General features: G+C 44.2%; 1 long non-coding RNA gene across 1 annotated transcript; it reads right to left on the bottom strand.

Annotated features, from left to right (window-relative positions):
• Nucleotides 1–8,674: 8,674 nt before the first annotated feature.
• LOC135283059 (uncharacterized) lies at nt 8,675–9,273 on the bottom strand. The gene is made up of 2 exons (XR_010348973.1): nt 9,082–9,273; nt 8,675–8,974 (listed from the first exon to the last, which is right to left on the bottom strand). It is a non-coding gene; the product is annotated as an uncharacterized LOC135283059 (long non-coding RNA).
• Nucleotides 9,274–21,654: the final 12,381 nt, after the last annotated feature.

The raw sequence follows: 21,654 nt of genomic DNA, 5'->3' as shown, positions 1-21,654 counted from the left end.
CAGTTATTGTGTTTCCTAACTGTAATTCTAAAATTATATGGGCAAAACCAAGGAAAAAATCAAAGAAAATATTTCATTCTCCTGCACAGCTGAGCCCATGCCTCAGCTCAGGTTTCTAAGCTCAGGAGTAAATGATTTAGTCTCTGGTACAGCTGTCACCCCACAATTTCCATGCTGTCAGCTCCTGCTTAACTTCTTCAGGACCAGCCAGGAGCATCCCAGCTTGTTTCCATATCACTCCAATATTTAAACACATGGGGAGGAGAAAGTAAAATGGGAGCAATTGTTTTCCATGAAAAATTTCAAATTTCTATTATTTTGGTCCAAAGTAGATGCAGGTTTTCCTTCCCTCAAGGTTTTCCTACCTAATAGTTATTAACCTCAGAGTAACTCTTGTCCATCTGAGCTGAACCTGCCACTACCCAAAGAGTGCTGCTTCCCCACGCTCCTCCCAGCCCAGTCCAGGTGTTGTCCCAGCCAACTGGCTGTGCACAGAAGGATCTCCTCTGCCCTGGTTCTGCCCTGATTTCCACCACAACAAGTGGGAATAAACAGCCTTTTTAGTCAACTGAAGCTTGCACAGGAAGGAGGGGAGATGAGTTATGAGCAATGTGTTCTGCTCACCAGTGCTTGTGCAGGAGCTCAGTAACAGCAGCTGAGCAGGTGCCTGAGAGAGAGAGGAAAGTTCATGGCAGAAACATCTCAAATGCCAACAGGAGCTTCATTTCACACCATGGGAATGAAACTTTCTTCTCAAGAGGGCATCAGCAGGGTCTTGGAGACTTCTGGTTTCTTGCTAAGGAAGCAAAGTTTTCTCTGCCTGCAAACTTGAAGTGAATCTAGCAAGAACAGAAATTGCCAATTTAAGAGCGGATGAGAGTCAATTCCTCTGCACCTACACAGCAGGCAGGACAAAACCAGCAATAGTATGAAGTTCTAACCATCAACTCTCCTCATCACTCACCTTCAAAATACCTGTGGGTTTTTACTGTACAGGGAAGGCTTGTCTGTGTTCCCAAACCCCCACAGGGATGGTTGATCAGTGGGAGCTGCACACAGGAGAACCAGAGGAACAAGCACAGAGTGGAGAAAGCCCACAAAACCCCCTCCTGCAGGCAGGCCGAGGCTCTAGAAAATTCCCTGAGAGCTTCTGAGGTCAATGTGTCACTGTTCCCTTACTCACCCCTCTCTGATGCACATGAAAAAATTGTTCCCATATGAAAGCATGAACAGCAGATGCACAATAGAAACTTAAACAAAATTCCTCTGCAGGAGGACTGCCCAAGGAAGAATGGTCTGATTCATGCAACTTAATGATGACTAAAGCCACTGTTTGTACTTTGAAAATGTGCTGAGGTATTGGCAGCCATCTCAGGCCTTTGTAGTGTGTCAGCAGGTTATAGATTTGAAGACCAACATAAATCTTTCAAACTTCCATTCCAGAGGAAGGCCTTAACATTTGACCTCTGCAACATTCACTAGAAATATTTGAAAGAAAATATCAATTTGTCAAAACCAAAGCTATTTTCCTGAGGTTCTGCAGAAGCAGAGAGATGTTCCTTCCTGCCCCCACATTCACATTAAGCAACAGTAGCTGAGCAATTACAATACTCAAATTTGGGCAGGTTGAATATCTGTCAGATTTGCAGAAAACACCTGAATTCAAGTGTTCACCATGATATGTCAATGTCCTGACAGCCACCACAGAGCTTATTGGGCTGGGGAGTGGGGGAAAAGAGCAAAGATCCTCTTCGGAAATAAAAGGATTGGAAAAGAAAAAAGAAATCTGGTTTGTGATCTCATTCTGCAGCAAAGCACATCTGAACCCCTGTGACACCCAGCAAGACCATGTGTTGTTCAACAATCCCCTGGAGCAGAGGCACAACTTTCCCATTAAGAGGGCAGTCCCTGGGAATTCAGCAAGGCTGAGATTGCCCTGAGGTGCTCCTAGGCACACAAGAGATCCCAGCATTACTGGACAACTTCTACCAAACACATTCGCGTAATTTTCTCCAGGATGCAGCAAATTTTGTTTTCCTACTGCAATATAAGTTACACACAGATGGTAGTTTAAACAGCATCTCTTCTGCACAAAAAATGCTCATCCTGTCCCAAATTTCCCTTGACCACCTCCTCTGGAATACAAACACTGTAATAAAGGTCTCTGTTCCAGGAGAGCTGGGCTTGCATCTGTTCATCTCCAGAGGTCCTGCTAAATCTTATTACTGCTTCCCCCCTCTCCTTCCAGAACAGAGCTGATTGAAGAACAAAAGAGAACTTCAAGGTGAATAAAAGCCCTGTGTTAAGCATGAGGTTATACACAGGGGTTGCAGTATCACAGCAGCCTTGGAAATGTCCATGAATCCCCAAAGCTTTGATTTCAGCATTAAGTAATGCTGGCCTGAACATTCATCCGGAAATGTGCACTGCACAGAATTTTTTATGCATAAACTTTTCTTTTTCAAAAGGTTCACTTCTCCCTTCAGGTCGGGAGACTAAAAAAAAGCCAAGAACATCAGATTCACTATTGGGGTCAGTCCAGCAATACATCTCCTTCGGCTCCCTGCCTGACAGATGAGGTGAGCCAGCACCAGCTGCTCCAGTGGTAAATGTGAAACTCTGCAGTAGGCAGTTATGAAATAACCTTGGTGAGAGGAGGTTTCTCTCTAGCCTCATCCTAACCCCTATCATTTAGGAGCTGGCTTCTACCCAGCAGTCCTCAGCAGCCAGAAGGAGCATATACACCTTTTGAAATGATCCTAAAAGAATTGGATGTTCTCTCATTAGGCTTACGCATTTCTATGGTGGTCAATCATCTTAGAAATCGAAATGCCAACTACTTATTTACATGTCGGGGCAGAATATTCGCAATATTTAATAAACATCAAGTGTTTATATTCCATCAGGCCTCCCAGTCCAAGTCTGGCCATGCTTTCCACAGAGTGGGAGACAGTGTCTGCTCAGGCAGGAATAAATTGTCCTGCCTGAACAGCCAAGCAGCATCACCCCTGCCCAGAAAGGAGGCACAGGAACATTCTGGGCAGAATTTGCTGTTCACAGAGCAAGAAACTGGTCAACAAGAACATTTCCCACGCCATCTAAACCAACAACATTTTTGCACACTTTTTGTGGCCACCTCACCACAGACTTTGGGAGCAGTTTCCCAGCCTGGGGACAGCTGGAGTGTGCAAGAACCTTCCCACCCTGTGCAGTAACCTCAAGGCAGACAGGCAGGGAAAACTGGGATGAAATTATGGACAATTTGGCAAAGCAAACATGGTTTAAGACACCAGGAATATTTTTCAGAAAGGCTTCTGAAAAAAAGCTGGTCACAAATGGAATCAGACTTGTCAAATATATCCAGAAACTCCTATGCACACACATGTGTGCATGTGTATATCTGAATCTATATGTATTTATGTGCCCTGGCTTTCTCAACCAGGTGAAAACTGTCCAAGCAAAACTTCATGGTGTTTTTCTCTGCTGTCATGTGCATGTTAATGTTGATGAAAAATTTTTGCTGCTTTCCTCCTTCTGAGAAAAAAGTTAGAACTGAGTATTTCTCTTGCCTGGTTAAACACTGTCAATTACCCTCCATTTGTCTGCAAAATTCCTAACAAACACTTCTAGTGGGTTTTGAGCAAGGTTTTTTTTTTTTTATTTATTTCCTTTGCCTTTTGCTCCTTCTCCAAAGCAGAGGTAAAAATAAAATCCTTTTCACTGTCTTTCCAAAACAGGTAAGATTTTCCTTTGCTGGCTGGGTGCTCCCCCACTCCATTTAGCACTTTTTTCCACTGCTGGGAAGATCCATCTTTCAGCAGAGCTACTTTTCCTGGTTTACATGGAAAGTATATACAGACAAAGGCAACAAGCACTGATAAGAAGAGTTGGGACCAGGAAGGATCTATCAGAAATTCAGCATTTATATTACAGCAGCACAGAGGGGACTGAGGAAAAATCATAAAATTCCTGGGAAAGGAATTTTTAACAAAAAGAGACAAGGAAATAAACCAGTGAAGCCCATTCTCATTGTAAGAAGTCAGTATTTCCAGAGTGGGAAACTTGGTATCGTTTTTTGGGGGCAGAACAGGCTTCCTAAGGATTCACTCAGATCTCCTAAATGCCTTATTATTTCATCCTGACTCAGAGGAGCAAAAATCTTTGAATATCCTGCTCTGAGTCTTCTTGCCCTGAACATAAAAGGCTGAGCCCTGGATCACACAAAAACCTGGAAAGTACAGAGAAGGTCCAGCTACAGCAAGCTCAGTTCACCTTCCTCTCTGTAAGAAACAAATAAATAGCCCTGAAAGCTTTGTTGAGATCCAAACCTTTGTTAGAGGGTTTAACTTCACTCTCTGCAGTGGGTCAGTTCTTGAGAGAAGCCCAGTTGTAGCCAAAATTGTGCATGCAGGGAAACCAAGGGAAATGTAACTGGAGGAGAGGGGAGCAGTAGGATGGGGAAGAAAGAAATGAGTTTTCTTCTGGACTTAAGCACACAAACCAAAACAAAAGAGGCTGAGAGGTGCCACCATCACCCTTCTCACAGCTCTGAAGCTGCATCAGCTCCCAAGGCAGGGGAGGAACAGCTCTGAACAGCTCCGAGGTATTTGAAGTTGCAGAGTCAGTTGAAACACCTCATGATCATAACACAGCAAACATCCCACTCGCTGCCATCAAAACTGCAGGCCTGGGAGTTGTGAGCAGAACTCTTCCTTGCATCTCTCCAAGACCTAGAAGGAATTTCAACCTGGCTGTATGATTTTTTTTTTTCCCAAGTCTCCCACCTCCCTCCCGTGTCCCTGAACAACAAGAGCTGTTTTCCCTTTAATCTGCAATGCCACCTTGTGGCTATAAACAACGAGAACACGGAGAAGACACCAACGTTTGAAACAAAATTCTAGGTCACTTTGACCACAGATTCCAGTACCACATCTGCACAAAGAGAAACCCCTGATGCAGGGGGACAGAAGTAATCTCAGAATGGCTGTGTTCTATCGAAGCTGGTGTGTGTGGGTTTCACTGACCCAAATTCATAGCAGCACGTGGAAAATCAGCTTCTAACATGAATCCTGGGATGGCTGATTGCATTGCATGGGATCCCAGAATGGACTGGATTGGAAGGGACCTTAAAGGTCATCGATTTCCAACTCCAGTGACAAGGGCAGGGAGATCTCCCACTGTCCCAGGCTGCTCCCAGCCCTGTCCAGCCTGGCCTTGGGCACTGCCAGGGATCCAGGGGCAGCCACAGCTGCTCTGGGCACCCTGTGCCAGGGCCTGCCCACCCTCACAGGAAAGGATTTTTACCAATATCCCATCTAACCCCTAGCAGTGGAAACCCATTCCCCTTGTCTTGGCACTCCAGGCCCTTGTCAATTGTCTCTCTCCATCTTTCCTGTAGCTCCTTCAGGCACTGTAAGGCCACAGATGAGACCACTGGTCTCCTCTCCAGGTGAACAATCCCAGCTGTGCCAGCCTCTCCTCCCAGCAGAGCTGCTCCATCCTCTGATCCCCTGGTGCCTCCTCTGGGTCTCTGCAGCAGCTCCAGCTCCTCCCTGTGCTGGGCCAGGGCTGGGGCAGCTCTGCAGGTGGGGTCTCACCTGAGCCCAGGGCACAGGGGCACAATCCCCCCTTGCCTGCTGCCCAAGGATGTTCCACCTGTAAAAGCAACAATGACAGACGCAGCTTTTAGCTGTGTGCTACAGAAAGCTCCAGCTCCAGTCCTCCCCACCCCTCCTGGATGCAGGCTGTCCCATCAGCCAGGCTGGACTCTTCGTTCCTCTATCCTCTCTGAAAACATCTCTCTCTTTCCACCCTCTCTAAAAACAGCCTAATTTTTAAAGAGTTTGTGCCTTCATTAATGGTTTATTCAATCCCAGACTGAGTGAAACACCCCCAATTCTTGTTCTGCTATGCTGGGAGAGGCCCTGGGTCCCTCTGGACTGAAAGGCCTGGCTTAATCCCAGTTGGACACTGCTAACCTGTTGCAGGGTCCAGTATCTAAAAATCTGAGTACAATTCAGCACTTTTCTTTTGAAGGCCTCAGAGGCATATTTTGAAATAATTCAGCATGTCTCTGAGTTGCCTCTTGAGCAGACAAGTATTCTTCCCCTCTCACGGCTGGCAGGCCAAGGCACACAAATACTAAACCCTTCTGGGTAGGGAGTAGCTGCCCTGCTATGCACAAAAAATTATTGTATTTTTAAGCTTTAAAATATGATTCTCTCAGGAAAATTAGGAGCAGCTGTCCCTCCCTGGGACAAGCTGGCTTCTCACAAATATTTGGCATTTGGAATACTCTTGTCCTTTGACCACTGGGCCTGGTTTTCAATTAGGCCTGATTTTAAGACTGAATAACCAAGCTATTGCTCGGGGTTGCTGGGGCACAAGAGGCAGCACAAGGCTAAATTCAGCAAGAGTGCAAATCAGGGCATTTATACAAACTGGAGCTCACACCTCCAGATCCCTAACCCAACAGTGGCTTCATTCCCTACTCCTTGCACCCTGAGGAGCAGTTGGCACCTGGGGAGAAGCTGGTACAGATTATTTCCATTCACACTTCAATATCTACTGAAGCAAGGTGCCTTCACCCACTGGAAGCAGGGCAAGCACAGAACACCCACAGAGGGGGTTCCTCTCTCCTGGGGAGCATCCAGCACACTGTATACGGGATGGAGCATGAGGAAATCTCCACTCATGGTTCTGCTGGGAGCCTCTTTTAAGTGACAGCACTAAATACTGGCCTAAATTTATCCCTTTTTACTTTATACGCTTCCTGAAGCCTTTAAGTGGAAGGTCCATGAGGCAAAGCCTGGGGTAAGCCTCCTAGATCCCCACTCTAATCAATAAAGAGACAATAGCCCTCCTGAAAGTAATTAAGATCTTAGGCAGACTAAGACAATGTTTCTGTAACTTATGATGTCACTGAGAGGCTGCCAAAGCCCTCACTGAAATCTCAATACACAAATCTGCTACTGCTCCTCCGTCCCCAGAACTAAGTGCTGCCCCGCACAAGGAAGCTGGATGGCTTTGATGAGATTTTTGGCATTTTAAAAAGGTTGCTGGAGTACTTGTTCATGTACTTTTTCAGAAATTGATGTTAAGTTGGTGACTTTCTAGCTCCCCAACTCCTCCTCTTTCTTCTTTTTTAGGAACACTCACTGTGCTGGTCTTTTCACAGGCTTCTGATTCTCTCCTTTGCAAGTTAACCCCACTTGCAGAACTGAAATATCTTTTCTTCTTTCTTTCCTTTTTTTTTTTTTCTTTTTAAGTATTCTAAAATTAAATTCACAATTCCAACCCATTTGAAAACACCTAAATCATCCAGGTTGGCCCTAACCCATTTTCCCACACCTAGGATGGGACCTTACTGCTTTATAACTAGTCCTAATTACAGAAATCATCTAATTAGTGTTGAACATGGAATGAAGAGAAGACATTAAACAATTATCTGCAGTGCTGATATGTTGATATCTTCTTTTCCTGACTGTAGAGCAGAACAGCCTCCTGTAACAGTGATACAGAGCTGGATCTCCTTACTGCCAATGGCTCTTGAATGCTGTATCTTTATTTAGTTCTTTGGCCTTTCTGATTCTGTCTATGCCCCTGCTCCACTTCTGTTCTCATTCTGGGAGCTGACCTAGTTTCTCCTTATTGCATAGTTCTTTCTTTCGTTTGAGGTCAGCGATGAGCTCATGATTAAACCTCTCTGGTCACCTGCAATAGTTTCTGAATGGGATAACTTGAACTTGGGGCCTTCAGGCTCCCTAAGGCTCTGCCAGTTTTCCTTATCTAACTTTCCCTTAGCTCACCCTCTCAGGAGATATTTTTTGCCCAATTCTTACAGTGTGTTCTAGTTACCTTTCACTGCTGAAAGCTATTTTAAGTTTTGCTGTGATTTTTCACCATATAATTACACCTGTTTTGTCTTTACTGTCCCTATAAATGGCATACAATCAATAAACCTTTACTGACATGTAATACATGCTTAACAACATGCAGCAAGGAGGAGTGAAAGAACAGTGGTAAGGAGCAGTAAGAGGTGATACTGTGAACACCTGAGCACTTCAGCTCACCAATAAATGACATTGTAAAAGTGCAGTGTTTGCCAGAGCCATTTGTTAGGCACACACAGAGAACAGCTTTAAACTGGCAGCTTGCAGTGCTCTGGCCAGAGGAGAAACCTCCCCAGAGAAGGAATCAGTCATACCCCTAACTCAGGCAGTGTCATTCTGAACTGATATTGGAAGCAAACTGTGCAAGAGCAGAGCAGAGGAAAAAACCCCACTGAAGTAATTGATGTAATTAATCAATTTACCAGTGTTACTCTTGCTGAGAGTCTGAGCAACTAGAGGTGAAGTGAATTTTAGCAATGCACACAGTGCATTATATCACAGAATGGGTTTGGAAGGGACCTTGAAGCTCCTCTCATCCCACCCCTGCCATGGCAGGGACACCTCCCACTGTCCCAGGCTGCTCCAAGCCCTGTCCAAGGGCACTGCCAGGGATCCAGGGACAGCCACAGCTGCTCTGGACACCTTGTGCTATGGCTTCCCCACCCTCTCAGGGAAGGATTTCATCCCAATATCCAACCTCAATTTCCCCTCTTTCAGTTTGAGCCCATCACTCCTTGTCCTGTTACCGCAGTTCCTGACGTGGAGCCACTCTTTGGTTTCCCTGTAGCCCCATTCAGATACTGAAAGGAAATTTGCCCACATTTAGGGTACTCTAGATACACAGATCCACAGAAAATTAAAAGGCCAAGAGTAGGAATGAAAGGAATCTGGATATTCACACACCAAGAATTAAAAAGTGCACATGGTCTTTCTCAAACCATTCTGCATCAATCCAGAACTGAAACATGAGGAGTCAGAGTACTCTTTGAAGGTTTATTCCACTTGCCCTCCTCAAATGCAAATAATTTCACTGGCTGTAGTGGAACCACCAATCCCCTGTGTTACCTGGAACTGCCACAAGGCTGTAAAGAAAGAAAAGGAAAACGGTAAATTCCAGCTTCTTTTAAGGAGACTCCTGTGGTCCCAAGTTGGCCCCTCTGCCCCACTGATTTGACACCCCTGCATTCACCTCACTGGTGCTGCAGCAATTTTCCTCTCCAAGGGAGCAACATCTCATCTCTAATTAAAAATCAATAAGGTATTCAGCTCAGCTCACCCATTTACTGTGATTTTATGCCCTAGACATGAGTAAAGCTCCTGCTTTCCAGGACTCTGACTGAGATGGCAACAGCCCTTTGTTCCTCCACCACCTACTCCTCTCTCTGACCCTTATGGCTTTAACAAGTGGGTTGACTGCCATATAATTTAAACTTCACAAATGAAAAACAACCTTCAGCTGCTGTTTTCATTATTTCCCTACTTTCTAAAAGAGCACCCTCACATTTTATTCCTTATCTTCACCTCCTGCCAGGTTGCCCAAGCCCTCTCTTTCCTCAGGGAGAGGGGTAGCCAGTGCTCAGCCCCAGGTTTGGTGGAACCTTGAAGGAGGATTCACAATTCAGGTGACCTGTGCACCACCAAGCTGAAAGATTTACCAACTTCCTACAACCTCCTTCAACAGCTTCATCTTTCAGAAGGATCACAGAAGCAGCAAGAGCAACTGCTTTTTCTCACTTATTCTGTGATTAGGCATAGATGCCAAATCCTAGACAAACATATGAGTTATTTGGATAAAGAAAAATCGAGAGCCACTCAAACTGGCTCAGTTACAGCTGTTGTCAATGAAGCATCGAAAAAGTGCATCTGGGGCTATATACAAAAGCCTCTGCACTTTACAGTCACTGAACGTCCTTTAGCCTCCCCAAAGAGGTCAAGATGAGATCGACAAATAAACGCCAGTCCAGCAAATGAGCGTATTTACTTTTTCCCAATGTGTTTTTTTTTAAGTGCTGGATCAGCCTTGTAAACTCTCTCATGCCGAGTGCACTTATTTATGCAAAGTTTGATTTGTCTCAGCCTCCCAGAGACACCTGAAGGGGATGCTGAGATAAGCCAGCCCTGGCGTTCTGCTGCATCCCTTATAGCAAAACATGGAGCAAAATGAAGCATTAATTCTGAAACCTTCAGGAGAATGAAGCAGGATAGATTCACTTGTCAGTAATGTCCATACTGATTAATATAAATGCACATGGCAGCCAATATCAGAGTGTGCTATGTGGATTTATTTACATAATTATTTGAGAATTCACCCTCCCCTCCTTGACTTTGATGCTTGGTACATATTTATTTACACAACACTGCACTGCCAAACAAGCCAAATGTTTCCCAGAAAGACATCAGAAGAATTGCAATTGTTTGAGCAGTGGTTATTTCAGGATGATAAAAAACAAACTCAACTCAAATCCATTTAGCAACTGAAGTGCTTTCCCCAGATGACAAACAATGCTGCTGCTGTCCTTGCATGGTCACTGACCTTGAGTGGCTCTGAAGGCACCAAGGCAGCTGAGGAAGGAGCTGTTGTAGGTACAGCTCAGGCAACAAACAACTGTGGTGTTCAGCAAGGTGGGGACAAAGCCCCAGTGTCCACAGGTGGTTTGGACCAGGAAGGAATTTTGAGATATTCCATCATAATACAGGGAATAGAGAGATGGGAGTTGAGCGGTTTTTATGAACCTGTGTCTTTACCACAGGTGAGCTGCAGATCTCCTGGACCCTGCCAGGTGATTTAGAGACTAATTTCCATCAGTTTCCAAACAGACAGTGGCAGAAATAGATACAGACAGAGATAATGCCTCACCAGCCACCAGTGGGCTCCCATTACACCAGCAGAGTTCACTGCTTATCTCTGGTTCTTGACACCTTATCAAATCAGAGCAGAGGTGTCACCTGCTGATAAGGGGACATGTTGTATAACGCCCTTTCTGCACCCTCATCACTGACAGGGTGGCAGAAACCCACTTTGATGGGCACAGCCCCACTTCCACAGCACACACCAAGCCTAAAGCCACCTTTGCCCAACAAAAATCCAACTGGTGCAGCTCGCAGGGCTTCGTCCTGAGCAGTGTGAACACAACCCTGGTGCATTCCTGTCATGACACTGAGAGGTGCACCCAGTCAGCACTCACTCGATATTCCATTATTTTTATAATATGTCTCATTCGTTTACTGAAATTAGGAAAAAAACCTCAAAAACCAACAAAACAAAACAAAACAAAATAAAAATTAAAAAATCAAATCTCAGAAGTCAAATCAAACATAGGGAAAAAAGTTAAGTAATCTTTACAGAACTTCCCAAGGTATCAGTTGGGGTTTTTGGCAGGAGAGACTCTGTTTTACATTCATCTGGACACAATATGTTTTGGTTTTTTTTCCAGATCCTAACAGATCACTAGAGTTACTCAGCACACAAACAATGCCTGTTGTTTTGGAGCTGATTTCTCAACCTATTATGTGTATTCCTGTTTACAAACAGTGGCTGAAGCATGCAGAAAATCTGCAGGCAACTTCACTGCACCCACTTAACTCTTCTGCCTGCATGTGGGCAAGCCTCAAGTAATTTTCCATGGTCACACCAAGCAGCAGAATCTCAGGATGGGTCAGTTTGGAAGGGACCCTAATGGGTCATCTGGTGCAACCTTCCCACTCATGCTGGGTCAACACAGGGTACAGGATTGCATCCAGACTGTTCTGGGATATCTCCAGTGAGGGAGACTCCACACCCTGTCTGGGCAGCTTGTTCAGGGCTTGGGCACTGCACAGGGAAGAAGTTCTGCCTCTTGTTCAGGTGGAACTTCCCGGGTATCAGTTCTTGCCCATTCCTCTTGTTCTACTGAGCAGAGCCTGGTCCAGCCTGTGACACCCTCAAAAAACCAAAAAACGCTGGGCCCACAAACCTCAAATGGTGGAAGGAGCTATGAGGAGTAGAGGAAGTAGCATTGCAAAGATTTTAATAATTATAACAATTGTTGTAATTACATGAGATGGTGGCATATGCTTTAAACACGTCAAACAATTTATATTGTGGAGCATATGTGGGCTCCTGGGGGAAAAGGCAACCAAGACTCCAAGACATCCAACCTACAGCTGGAGACATCAGGAAACAGGGAACAAAGCTGTATCCATTTGCTGGAAGTTTTGGGTTGCTCAGGATTGCGGGCCCAGAGTTTCATCCTCGGCTCAAATAAGAACAGAAGTGCTCAAAAGTCGAGTGTGAAAAATCAGCCAGAATCATGAAGTTTTGCCTGGCTCAGGAGAGGGAGGAGAGGGATCAGATTCACGTAAAATTATAGTTCAAATTGGTTTCCACCCAACATCATAAATCCACCTAGGTTTGCCAATAGGATTCTGACTGTCAGCAAATCCTTTCTTTTGGCAATGCTGGATAATTTCAAGAGCTTCAGAGGAAAACTCTGAGAGTTTGCCTGAGTCATTGGTCTTTGGGGAAGAAAAGGGGAGAAGACTAAGGACACCCCTGAGGACAAACACCCCAATAGGCTCCTCACATTATTCCTACAGTGGCAGGGTCATGGTCTCTGTGGCATCTTTGCCCCTGGGCAACTGCCAGACAGGACATCTGGGGACCAAAGCCCTGTGACATTTTTCCTGAGCTTCTCCTATCTCTGCTTCATCACTGGCATCTCCTCTTAGGAGGCTGTACAGGTAAATCAATACCTGACTCCCAGGGCAATTACAAAGACACATTTTTAACCTCTCTGAGGTCCTGTGGATATAAATGATAGGATTATTTAGGTTGGAAAAGACCTCCAAGATCATCAAGTCCAATGGTGAGCCAAGTACTGGTGTAATCATCACTAAATCGTGTCCCCAGGGGCCATATCCACACAACTTTTGGACCTTTCCTGGGACAGCAACTCCTCTGTTGCCCTGAGCAGCCTGTTCCAGTGCCATTCAGGTGAGTGGTGGAGTAAAATCCCATCCCTTAAATTCCACTAAGAGACTTTAATCCTCAGAAGAATACATCTAGTGCATTCATTCCAACACAGACCTGATGCCTTTGGCCAGTGACATAGGCCAGCCTTCAGCAAGGGAAATACAGATTGGGCCAGTGAGGAGAAACTGGGGTTTTGAAATGAAGGGATGATTAAACAAGATAACAAAATCACTTCTCAGAGCTACAGGGATTTACTGTTTTGCCTGTAGCTTTGGAGGCTCAGGGAAGAAACATTCACAGTAGTATTCTCTCCTGATAAGTGCAAAGGGCCCTCTCATATTTCTCCTTCTTTCTGCAGTTTAATACACGGGGGCTGAGGCTGTGACCATGACCTCAGCTGTCTTACAATGCTCCCCCTCCCTGGGGAAGCCCCACACTTATCCTTTAACCAAGAATTAAGTCTGCACGCAGCTCTGTGCACTGAGGAAAATCCCAGCACACATTTCTCCTCTTCCACCCAATGCAAAATGAGGATTGATTTTGCTCCAAGCAAGGAGGAGCATTTGGAATATAATGAAGCTGGAAAGGGTGGAGTGGGAGTACAAAGAGATGAGTCCAAGCTCAGCATGACAAATGGTACACAGGACCACTTGGTTTTATTATACACTATCAAATATCCCTAATTTAAACAGCAGAGCTAATAAGCATGCCAATGTATATATTTACATTGCCTGAAATGTGCACAACCCTGTACAAAAATTAGAGTGCAACTGTTATGATCAAGCCATTAGAGAAAACAAAATCAATCCAAAGCATAGACCAGCCTTGCTAACAAGCTCCCTGCTTTGCTGCCTCCCCTTTCCTCAGAAACTTTGCAGCAGAGTGAAGATTTTCTGACCTCAGAATGAAGGAACTTGCACAGGAAAGCTGAAGAACTAATTGTAATGCTACTTCATTAAGCTAAAATGCAAATAAAACTGCAGTGCTGGAAATGCAGTCCATGAACCAGCATCAAGGACAAGAGGGAAGTTAATTTTCTTTGCCATTCTGTAGACAAGACTTTGTGGAGTATTTTGGGCAGTGGACACATCCTACCTGTCTCCTCTCTGTAAGCCAGAGTGATTTCTCTCTTGCTCTTAGCTCTGGACAGAAAAGGGTTTTAGCATTTTGAAGACTCCCCCAGTCCCCATGTCGAAAAAGTTGAAATTGCAGAAAGTTTCTATGGAAAAAAAGCTGATGAGGAAAGGGAGAAAATGCAGTTTGGCTAAAGTAGAATGCTCTCCTTTTAAAGTTTAAAGCTATCCTGTTTTGCTTTAGATCACTTTTACTTCATGTCTCTTTCTCTATATTTAGCTTAATTTCAGCTATTATATAATTTAGAATTCTTTGTTGTTGGATAAAAGAGTATCTATAAAAAAACCAGAGCCCTTCTCATGAGAAATTTGGAAAAATCCAGATTATTCCTGTCCATGAAGATATTAATATTTTTACTGAAAATTTTCCAAACCAGTCCTGCCTCTCTAGGCAGAGGGAGAGCTCTTCATAAGCTCAGTTTTGCAAGCCCGCATGGCCTTTCAGTTCTTCAGCTTTTATTTGAAGAAAGTCATTTAAACAGTGCAAATCTGTCAATAAAACCCTCTCCAAAGGGGTTGAGGGGCCTGAATGTTGTGCAGGTTCACCTGCAGCTCTGGAGAACTTGGGGAACTCCAGGCAACCAGGACTTCCCTGGATAATGCTCTGGAGAGTGAATCATGTGAAGAGAGACTGAGGGAGCTGGGAAGGGGCTCAGCCTGGAGCAAAGGAGGCTCAGGGGGGACCTTGTGGCTCTGCACAGCTCCTGACAGGAGGGGACAGCCGGGGGGTCGGGCTGTGCTCCCAGGAACAGGGACAGGAGGGGAGGGAACGCCTCAGGCTGGGCCAGGGGAGCTCAGGTGGACACCAGCAGGAATTTCCCCATGGAAAAGGTGCTCAGGGATTGGAAGGGGCTGGATTCCCCATCCTGGGAAGTGTTCAAGGAACAACTGGGTACGGCACTGAGAGCCATTACACACTATCCTGATCTGGAAGGGACCTACAAGGATCATCAAAGCCCAGCTCCTGGCCCTACACGGCACCCCCAGCAATCCCCCCCTGTACCTGAGGGCATTGTGCAAACACTTCTTGAGCTCTGCCAGACGTGGTGCTGTGGTCCCATGGCCTGGTTGCAAGGTGGGGATTGGCCAAAGGTTGGACTCGATCTTGGAGGTCTTTTCCAACCTGGATGAGTGTGATTCTGATTTCTCCTGTTGTTGCCATGGGAGATTGACAACTAGCCCTCCTCTAGGATATTGTCAGACACGAGGATGTTGCAGCCTCCACACAACAGAGTCCACTCTGTTCCTGCCACAACAGCCCAGGGGACAGCAGCACCATACAAGGGGCAAATGGAGAACAATGAGCAATTTTAAAGGTAACTGTCTCTTAGGCCAGCCAAGAAAACCTCCTCTGGGCTCAGAAGATGGTTCAAATGAAGGAGCAAGTGGTTGACAAGGAAGCCAGAAATAGGTTCCTGCCTGCTTACACCTTGAACATTACCACTGAAGAGAGGGACTCTTGGCAGACAGACATGGGCATTCACTAATTTCCATCTCCTGAGGATCCACTTCTCTGTTATCGTGTCAGCTGGGGTATATAGAAATGTAAAGTAAAGAATACATTTCCATGGTATTTTTATCTGTAAGGACCCCCATGGAACATGTTTAGCATTTTTCCATCAAAATGTAGTTGCCACAAAGGCCAAGTGAAGTAGCTTCTCAGGTGCAACATGATGGGTCAAGTTCATCATCTCCACTGGAAGCTGCACCAAAGAAACAGCAAAAACATAGTTTGTAGAACTCAGCAGGTACCCTGGGACTAAACCCTTGACATTTGGAAAGACCTCTATGCAACCTAGATGCCAAATTCTGATTTTACAGATTTCCAAGGTAACTCCTACCACCAGATCTATTGATGGAGCATCCAGCCATGAAGGAAAATAGTTCTGCTGCTCAGTAACTCGTGCTCCCCTCATCCCATCCATAGCTCATGCTGCAAACATCTCCTGTCCCAGTCCTGCACTGGCCGTGGTTCAGGCTCATGTGCAAGCTAGGCAAAACAAAACACATTTTCTCCTGGCTCCAGCCATATGCCAGCAGATGTTTGAGCTGAGATTTTCAAGATGCATACACACTTTTGGGTATGTAATCCCTCATGCTCCAAATCCCTTGCTTCCTAAAGCAAGCCTTTGAGCCCTGGAATCACACAGTGTCCAGAAAGAGGCATCCAATGCATTTTAAGGACAAGGTGTTTTTATCTGAAGCACTAAATCATCTTTTCACAGCAGTAAATTACTGACACTGCTATTGAGCAGTTCCTGAAATGAAACAGAGTTTTGACCTCTATAACGGCTCCAGCAAACCTGAATTCAGGCCAGCGAGGTCGACCAAGAATCACTTGCACCCTTTGCATTCTCCCAGCTCACCAGGAAACACTGCTAGAGGAACCCTACAACAAGATAGTAACTGATAGAGGAATTCAGGGGAAAAGAGAATGTCAGGTAATTTCATCTGACCATTATCCTGAAGGAGTGCAACTCCCAGAGCAGGCCCTTGGCTCTGAATTCAGAGGTGCAGTGAGAAAGGCTGCAGGGCTCCCAGAGCCCTCAGAAGCATTTTCCATCACTCACTTTAAAAAACTTTCACTGGTTACTTTTCTTTAACTTCCTGGGTCATTTTCATCTATTGCCCAAATTGATCTGACTTGCTATCATCCTTATTTTTGATATATCAACATAAAACCATTATATCAAAGTCAAGCAAAAGTGTTTGCTGTAACAATGAACAATAGAAATAAAAAGAGGTGAAGATCTATACTTGACTATAAGTGTTCCTATAGAAAAGTTTAAAGCCTATGTTTCTACAGATTGGAAAACATTCACTGCATGCAAAGCCAATTGGAATTCTGTTTTCAGGAGATTCATAAACCTAAACAACACTGGACAATGTTTGAATCACATTTTCTGGCATTTCATTTGGATTTTTCATGGCATTGAAGGTGAGAAGTAAATTAGCCATTAAACCATCCATTCTGAGCAGATGTCATTTATCTCTTCTACCAGATCTTGGCCACAAAGAATTTCTTGAGAGCTGGGTTAAGGCAGACAGAAAATGTCCTGATATAACCTTAGTGCAGAAATAATTTAGATAACTGCAGCAGGAGTAGCTTGAAAATTCAACTTTTTCACCAATATCTGAAAGTCTGGCATTGCAAGGACCTTTCTACAAGATACAGGGTTGATATATTTCAAATATGATTTCCTAAATGATATTTTCACACCAATCTGAGTCCTCCTGGTGATACATCTTATTCAAAAGATGTAGCACTAATAGCCCACAGTTTGATCCAGCTTCGCCCTTATTATGGCTTTTTATCTATAAAGTATTTATAGAGTTAAGTCCTAATAAATGTTTAATTACTACTTAAAATTAAGCTAAACCAGCTATTTAACAGCTCTCAGCTGCTATTAATATTCATACCAGAGCTCTGTGATTAATGCATACAGGGTTTTTATGACCTTTAATTCAAATTCTGAATCAGTGTTTGATTTGGCCATTGTTAACATACTTTTTGTTGGCTACTCACAGCTTGTTTTACAGTTTTGAAAGCATTTGAGAAACACTGTTTCTCTGTGCGGAACAACTCTATTTAATTAGCCCTCTTTCAAGAATGTAGTCTGCTTAAAATTTGAAGTGTCTGAAAGGCAACAAGGGAAAATGATTGTTATTGCACAACATTTCTTTCACCCCAATCCTAGAAATCAATCTGATCAGGATTTTCACGATGATAAGAGCTGCATAAATACATAATAAATGGAAGCCCACCTTGCAAGGAACACATCTTCTGAAAAGAACACAAATACAGAACGTCTGCTGAGACAGCTCTGCCTTGGGCTGGGCTTGGCAGAGGCAAAGGACTGGTATTAAATGTGACTCCAAACAGAAATGGTGTCTTAGAACACATGCTGGCTTATAAATATGCTAATACCTTAAATTGTGCTGCTATCAGAGCAGAGACTTGACTGTTTACGGAGGATAAATGGAACAAACTGCCTTTTCTTATGAAAGAAGAATGGCTGGGCCAACACAGCCCAGCCCCTGATTGCATTTAGGAGTGAGGAGTAACAGCAAAGAATACACTGGGCTAAGCCAGCACAGCATCTGCAGGATCAATATATTGAGTGCTGCATATTTCACATACAATTATACATATAAATCTTTCATTCTGCATAAATACTGGTTTCTTACAGATGCCTCTTTGGCCACGAGGGCTCTAAGGCCCCTCTTCAAGGATCCACCAGTTGGTCAATCAGAACAGGATTCCTGCTGCCCCAGGGTCTGTTCCTGAGGAGAAAGGATCCCATCTGTGGAGCTCTGACAGTCTGTGCTATGGGACACCCACGGGATTGGCTTCACAATGAGCACTCTTGGAAAAGACAGCCTGGAAAAAATGGGTTTGGGGTCACCTAACTATGGCCATCCAGAATGTGGAGAGAGCCTAAAGAAAAATGGAGAGGGGCTGTTTAAAAGGGCCTGGAGTGACAGGACAAGGGGAATGGCTTTACAGAGAGCAGGGATGGATGGGAGATTGGGAATTGGGAATTGTGGGCCTGCCCACTGTGAGGGTGGGCAGGCCCTGGCACAGGGTGCCCAGAGCAGCTGTGGCTGCCCCTGGATCCCTGGCAGTGCCCAAGGCCAGGCTGGATGGGGCTGGGAGCACCCTGGGATGGTGGGAGGTGTCCCTGCCCATGGCAGAGCCTTGGATTGACCTTTAAGGTCCCTACCAACCCAAACCATGCTGTGACATTCTGCGACTTTTGGAGGTTTGATCCTTGCCTCTCTATACCACATCACAACCTGCAAGTTATGTAAGGAAATAAGCAAGTAATCCTTTCCAGATTTTTTTTTTCAAGAGAGAATGCAGATGTCAATATCTATACAAAAAATAAGTTACTGAAACACAAAGCAGTGCACTTGTAGGAACAGCGTAGGAGGAACTGTGAGAAACTATGTCACCACATTGCTCTCTGGTTTTGGGCAGTTCCAAGTTCCCCTCCCAATTTTTGTTTCAATTCTAAGCATTTTAAGACTCTCAACATTAGATGAAAACAATACTCAGCATGCCAAAGGCCAGATTCCCATTTGGGACTCAATGATATTGTAATAATCATCTCAATACTGAGCGATATTATAACACAGAAACCCAGCACGATGGATCTTTTCCCATCCCTGGAGGTGCCCAGGCTTACAGATAAGTGAAACGTGGGAATTCAACTCTTCAAACTTCATGTGTCTCATTAAAGAAGTAATTTATAGTCTCTCATTAGAGAAAGTGATTTTATTTTAAATTGTTGTGCATGAGAAAAAGCCAACAATGAGCAAGGGAATTACTGAAGGTTATGCTTGCTCCTTTATCCACCAACTCCGAGTGGGATTAAATTGCCTTGATACAGATTCAAATTTAATTTCAGAAGAATGCAGCATATTTCTCTCTGCAATACCAATCTGGAAAAAAATAAATTATAATAAGCAAAAAGGATATAAAAATATGATATCAGATATGACTTGTCTCCACTTCAGCTGAATGACTTTATTGTTGGTAAAAAAAAAAAAAAGTTGAGTTATTTCTCTGTCCACTGAACTTCTGACTCTGATACATTTGAAACTCCAATGCAAAGGGATGGAGCTCTGGGTGAGCCCATCTGCCTCTCTTCCTGGAAAATGTTGAGGTTTTGATGAGGACTATAATGACAGCAAGTTTGCTGGTGCTATTTATTCAATCATCAAGTCAAATTTTCCCTCCATAGCCATAAATTTGAGCAGATTCTGTGAAAAGGCTTGACTAGTTTAGCAAATGATTGGCACTTTTCACCACCACAAGAAGTGATTTAAGGAAAAAAAAATATATTGCCACAGTAATTATACTATTTGTGTGCTACTATTGGAGTGAATAATAATACTTCTTCGTGTTTAGAAATATTCATATTATTTCTTCCCAGTTCAGACTTTGATTTAATTCATGATACAGTTCAACAGCCTCAAAGATCTGCAACTAAAACAATTTACATTTGGAATTGCCATGTTTGAAATATCTCCAGTGTGTCCTTGGTCGTGCTTCCTCAAGTTAAAGATGACACTGGAGATTGATTTTAGTGCTTTTTAGTTCACTTAAGGACAGGATTTATTCCTGAATCCTGATTATTCCTACCTCAAACACCTTTGCTTCAGGAGCTACCTGAGTGAAACTCGCCTATCCCACAGAAAATGCAATTCCATTCCTGTTCCCTGCTAAAGGGTATTAGTTTAAGCCAAGTAATTCATGGTTTTAGTTTCTCCTTCACAGTTATGGCCTTAAGCTTTTGGACAGAGTTTCAATTTCTGCTAACAGCTCAAATTGTGTCCATCACAAGTGTGGCTGTTGCAGAAAGAGAATTGCTGTGGAATTCAGTAAATTAGGATTTTTTTTTTTTTTTGCCTAAGAGAAGCAATAATTCCAATGTCTGTAAAATATTTTTCCCACCCCCAGAAACCATGTGCCATGGAAAGTCTCAGTCAGTCATAACAGGCACCTCCTAAATTAGGATGCAAAGACAAATTTTGATCCCAAATCCCACTACTCACAAGCAACATTTGCACATCACCAATGGCTTTTCCATTTGACTCTCACATCACCAGTGGTTTTGCTCATACAGGATAAACAGCAAGGCTCTAAAACAGATAAAAACTAACACTTCAGGATTCAAACCCCTGCCTGCTGCAGGGTTGAACAGAGATTCTGTCCTGGTTTTCTGCACTCTGTAATTAATTGGTATGTCTTTTTAAACAAACATGTAGTAGTCTCAGAGAAGAGATAATAGGAATTTTTAGTTTCCAATAAACTCAGTGTCTTAGGTTGCAAATGCAAGATGTGGCTGGGTCTGTGTGTTCTATCCCCATCTGTCAGAGCTGGGGCAGTTCTCCTCTGTTCATGGGGCAGGTTTTTCTTTCTCTCTCTCACATGCAATCCTCCCTCCAGCAGATCTCTGCTGTCCATGGCCACTGAGTGTCCCTGCAGGGCTGATCCAATTCCAGCATCCCATGGGGAGATGCTCCGCCCAGGGCAGGAGCCAAGCATTCCTACCTGGATACAATCTGAGCCTGGAACAGCACAGCAGCCTTTGCCCACTGCATGCCCAGAGGAGCAGCTTTCTCCTGCCCTGCATTCCCAGAGGGAGAGCAGGCCCATCTCCAGCAGCCCTGGAGCTGCAGAGGAAAACTCCCCCCTTGTGCAGGATCCCTGCTCCAGCAGAAGCACAGCTGGCACTGCAGGAGGGCTGAGCCCCCATGGGATGGGACTGTGCCACCACCCTGACCCACAGGGGGTCAGGGCATGTTCTGACTCTGGCAGTTTGTTTTCTTTTTTGTACTATTGCATTTGTATTTTCATTTTTCGTCATAAAGAACTGTTATTCCTACTCTCATGTCTTTGTCTAAGAGCCCCTTAATTTCAAAATTATAATAATTCAGAGAGAGGGGGTTTGCATTTTCCATTTCAAGGGAGTCTCCTGCCTTCCTTAGCAGACACCTGTCTTTTCAAACCAAGACACTCAGGTTATTGTAGGGTGAGGTTTGTATCATACCAGAGATGGCTGAAATTATTTCTCAGATGAAATAGTTTTCTTATGGCTGGTGGTGCTGGGTTGGACTTGATGATCTTAAATATCTTTTCCAAGCTTAATGATTCTGTGATTCTAAATGC

The sequence above is a fragment of the Passer domesticus genome, chromosome 18 (assembly GCF_036417665.1).
Source record: "Passer domesticus isolate bPasDom1 chromosome 18, bPasDom1.hap1, whole genome shotgun sequence".
NCBI classification, from domain to species: Eukaryota; Metazoa; Chordata; class Aves; order Passeriformes; family Passeridae; genus Passer; species Passer domesticus.
The sequence above is the reverse complement of the archived record's forward strand: the minus strand, read 5'-3'. Positions and strand labels throughout refer to the sequence as shown.